The sequence below is a fragment of the Labrus mixtus genome, unplaced genomic scaffold (genome assembly GCF_963584025.1).
Source record: "Labrus mixtus unplaced genomic scaffold, fLabMix1.1 SCAFFOLD_52, whole genome shotgun sequence".
NCBI lineage: Eukaryota > Metazoa > Chordata > Actinopteri > Labriformes > Labridae > Labrus > Labrus mixtus.
The window spans coordinates 400,001-405,000 of NW_026870139.1; the positions used below are offsets into that span (position 1 = coordinate 400,001).

A 5,000-nucleotide genomic window follows, 5' to 3' on the forward strand; every position below is an offset into this window, starting at 1 on the left:
AACCCCTGTAAATCCGTTTTTTTTGTTTTTATTTTTATGATAATGGCCTTTAATTTATTTTCGATTAACGTGAATGGACTAAGGAACAAAGAAAAAAGACATGCGATTCTTTCCTTGCAGAATGACGTTTTGTGCCTGCAGGAGACCAGGTGGGATGATTCCCTGGTGGAAGACATAAAAAAAGACTTTGTGGGCCATATTTTCTGCTCCAATGGCACGTCGAGGGCGAGAGGAGTGGCGGTTTTAGTCAAAACGGGTCGGGTAACAGGGGTAAATTTGGTTTATGGAGACAAAGAAGGAAGAATAATAGTAATAGACTGTGTGTATGAAACGAAAAATATAAGAATCATAAATATATATGCACCGAATGGAGAAAAAGAAAGGAAAACATTCTTCATTGCAATAAGCAAATGGTGGGAAAGGAATTGTATAATAATCGGTGACTTTAATGTGGCGATGACACCCACCGATGTGTCAAAAAATAATGTGTTTAAGGGGGATGTGAGCAGGGGGACACTTAAAGATATAATGATAACGAAACAATGCATTGATATTTGGAGATTGCTACATCCATGGGAGAGGGTGTTCTCCAGGAGACAAATTGTACTGAATAGATTAAAACAATCTAGAATAGATTATGCTTTGGTGACATGCGAGGTAGTGAGGTGGATTAAAGAAGTTGAATATAAAACTAATATGTGGAGCGATCACGCTGGAATAGAAATCACGTTTAGAAAAGAAACGAATGTACGTAAAGGAGGGATATGGTGCTTTAATGCAAGCTTGCTGGATGATGGAATGTTTGTGAAAAGTATGGAAAGATTGTTGAATGATGTGGGATATGAGTGGAATGAGAGTGAAGATATGAATGTGTGGTGGGATAGTGTAAAAGTCAGAATTTAAAAAAAGTGTATCAATTATAGTAAAGAGAAAAAGTGGAGAGAAAATAGAAAGGAAGAGAATTTGAGAAAACAACTAAGTGAGGAAATAGCCTCGCTTGACAGTGTAGATAATGTAGATGTCGAAAAATACATACATTTAAAAGAACAGTTGGGAGTGATTGAACTTAAAAAGAGTAGGGGTGCAGCCATTAGGAGTAAAATACAATATATGTATGAGGGGGAGAGGAGTACAGCCTTTTTTTTAGGTCTGGAAAAACAAAAACAAAAAAGAACAGAAATAAACGAATTATTAAATGAAGCAGGTAAAAGTGTGACAGATAAAAAGGGAATTTTAGAAATAGTAAAGGGCTATTATGAAAGCCTGTTTTCGAGACAGGAGTGTGATAGCGTGAGTGTGAACAGAGCTTTGGGTGCCTTAAAGAAAAAACTAAGCGAGGACGATAAAATGTGGTGTGATTGTGAGTTTACAGAGGGAGAAATCAGAAGTGCTTTAGAGGGGTTAAACAAAAACAAAAGTCCTGGGAGCGATGGCCTAACTGCGGAATTCTACCAAGCTTTCAAAGAGCAGCTGGTGCCCTTGGTGAACAAATTGAGTAAATATATGGAAAAAGTGAAACATATACCAAAAAGTTTAGGGGAAGGGGTGGTTACTATTTTTTACAAAAACAAGGGGGACAATAAAAATCTGGACAACTACAGACCAATCAGCCTACTCAACACAGACTACAAAATCATAGCGAAAACAATAGCCAATAGAATCAGGGAGGTAATAGGAACAATCATAGAACAAACACAATCATACAGTATACCAAACAGAGACATAGCAGACTCAATCATTTCAATAAAACAGACGGTCAGGGATATGGAAGGGGAGGGGGGAATATGGCTAGGGATTGATTTAAATAAAGCTTTTGACAGAGTAGATCACGGGTTCATGGGGAAGGTGTTAGAGAAGTTTGGATTCGGAGAGAGAATGAGAGAATGGATAAATATGTTGTATACAGGAGCGGAAAGCAAGATAAAATGTAACGGGGAACTAACTGATTCTTTTAAAATATCAAGGTCAGTGAGACAAGGATGTCCGATGTCAGCGCTGTTGTACAGCTTGGTAGCAGAGCCGCTGGCAGCACTGATATCGGAAGACGTAAACATAAAAGGTATAGGTAAGGAAAACATAAAAAATTATACAGTATGCAGATGACGTGAATATAATGGTAAAAGGAGAGGAGGATATAGAATTAATATTAAAACATGTACAAACTTATGAAAGAGCATCTGGGGCAAAAGTAAATGAAAATAAGTCAGAAATTATGTTACTAGGTAAGGAATCCAATCTAGTTAATAAGTGGGGATTTAAAACGGTGTGTGAGAGAAGAAAAGTGTTGGGAGTGAATATGGGGAAAAATGAGAATGAATGTGATGATATAACATGGAAAGAGGTGGTGGGTAAAATTAAAAAAACATTGAATTTGTGGAAAGCGAGGGGTCTATTGTTGAGAGGAAGGGTAGCCGTAACAAATGCTCTCGTGTTGTCCAAAGTGAATCATGCGCTGAGTACTTGTACGCTTCCGGACTGGGCCTTTAAGGAGATTTCAAAGACCATTAGGGACTTTATTTGGAAAAACAAAGCAGCGAGTATAGCTCACAAAACAATAATAGGGGCTAAAGATCAGGGGGGGCTAGCTTTGATTGATTTACTTACAAAAAAAGTAGCACTAAGAGTCAAATTGATAGGCAAATTTATGGACCAGAACCGGAACGTAGTTTGGAAAAATCACTTCAAACAATATCTGTGCAGTTTTGGACTCTACAACGAGGACAACCTGTACCAGATCAATAACCCGGATTCATTTAAACACTTGCCACGGTTTTTCCAGGAAGTACTCAGTGCGTGGTATCAGGTTTCATCCTGGACTGTACCAGAGTGCGGAACGAGAGGGTCAGTGCTACGACTGCCCTTCCTCTCGAGCCCGTATTTTAAAAATGGGGAGAGGGTAATTAAGTGTGAAGCTATGTCGAAAGCGGGATATATTAGAATAAGGGATTTACTGAACTGTGGGGGGGATTTTGATTTACAAATGGTGGTGAGGGGTTTAAAAAATAAAGGGTGTGTGTGCAGAAAGGATGTGATTGAGGGAGTGTTTGCAAATGTAAAATTGTCTTTGTCGAGCGAATGGGAAAAATTAATCAAAGAGAAGGAGGGAGTGATGCAGGACGATGTGGGGGGGATCTCCCTGTGCCTAGGGGAGAAGAAACACAACATTATAGATGTCACTACAAAAATTTGGTATAGGTGCGCAATCACACATAGAATACAGAAACCCACATCCGAAGTAAAATGGACAGACACATACCCGGACATAACAAGCAACATGATATGGAAGAACATTAACATTCCGCATACACCACATGCAATATTTGACCTAGATTTCAAACTGAGGCACAGGAGGATCTTCACCTGCATCGTCCTGCATCAGATCCATAAGGAGAGGTATGAAAGAAAGTGTTGTGTATGTGAAAGTACGGATGAGGATTTAATACATTTGTTTGTTACGTGTGGGGAATTGGTTTATTTTTGGGGAAAAATAAGAGAAATGTTGAGGAAATGCAGTAAGAATGAGTGTTGGAATGAAAGGGGGTGGGAATTGTCGGTGTTGTTGGGGGTGGGAACAAAACAAAAAAATCACAATGTAATGAATATAATTTTGGCTTTTGCAAGAAAAGCGGTTTTTAACAGGAGGAATTATGCACTGTATGAAAGTAAGAAAATGAATGTGTGGAGAATGTTTGTGAATGAATGGAAAGCACATCTTAAATTACTGTACATAGCGAATGAGAGTGAGTTTGTGAGAATGTTTGTGGAAGGTGCGAATGTGTGTAGAGTAAACGAGGAGGGAATTATGTGGGATGTCTAAATTATTTTGTTTTTGTTTTTTTTGGTACGAGGGCTTCTTTTTTGGTCATGGGGAAAATGGGTGATTTGATTTGTTTTTTTTTTTCTCAGTGGTTTTTTGAGAATACTGTGGGGTTTTTGTATGTTTTTGTGGTTTGTTTTCAGAGGGGTGTTTGCTTTGGGGGAGGGACTCAGAAGAGTTGTCATGAGTTGGGGGTATCAGGGGTGATTTGAGTTTTTTTTTTCTGATGCTATGTTTTTATTGTTTTTAGGGTGCCGTTTGCGTCAGAGGGGAGGTTTAATTTAGAGGGTGTATGTATTATAATAGCATTTGTTGTAAATGATGTGAAAGAATTATAAATGTTTTTGTAATTTTGATAATAAAAGATAAAAAAAAAAAAAAAACACGCCTGATCTCGTCCGATCTCGGAAGCTAAGCAGGGTAGGACCTGGTTAGTACTTGGATGGGAGACCGCCTGGGAATACCAGGTGCTGTGAGTTTTTTCATTTTTTTGATCATATGTTTTTTTTTTATCATACAGAGACATATTCACATGTCCAAAAATTCAGCCAGAATCAAGGGCATGATATCTTTAAAAGGCCCCTTTCTGCACACAGTAATGCCTTACGTCCATACCACCCTGAACTCGTCCGATCTCAGAAGCAAAGCAGGGTCGGGCCTGGTTAATACTTGGATGGGAGACCGCCTAGGAATACCAGGTGCTGTAAGCTTTTTCATTTTTTTGATCATATGTTTTTTTTTTATCATATAGAGACATATTCACATGTCCAAAAATTCAGCCAGAATCAAGGGCATGATATCTTTAAAAGGCCCCTTTCTGCACACAATAATGCCTTACGTCCATACCACCCTGAACTCGTCCGATCTCAGAAGCAAAGCAGGGTCAGGCCTGGTTAATACTTGGATGGGAGACCGCCTAGGAATACCAGGTGCTGTAAGCTTTTTCATTTTTTTGATCATATGTTTTTTTTTATCATAGAGAGACATTTTCACATGTCCAAAAATTCAGCCAGAATCAAGGGCATGACATCTTTAAAAGGCCCCTTTCTGCACACAATAATGCTTTACGTCCATACCAACCTGAACTCGTCCGATCTCAGAAGCAAAGCAGGGTCGGGCCTGGTTAATACTTGGATGGGAGACCGCCTAGGAATACCAGGTGCTGTAAGCTTTTTCATTTTTT

At 38.9% G+C, this 5,000-nt stretch overlaps 1 pseudogene; it reads left to right on the forward strand.

Annotated features, from left to right (window-relative positions):
* Positions 1-4,418: 4,418 nt before the first annotated feature.
* On the forward strand, positions 4,419-4,527 carry LOC132963409 (5S ribosomal RNA; annotated as a pseudogene).
* The last annotated feature ends 473 nt before the right edge of the window (positions 4,528-5,000 follow it).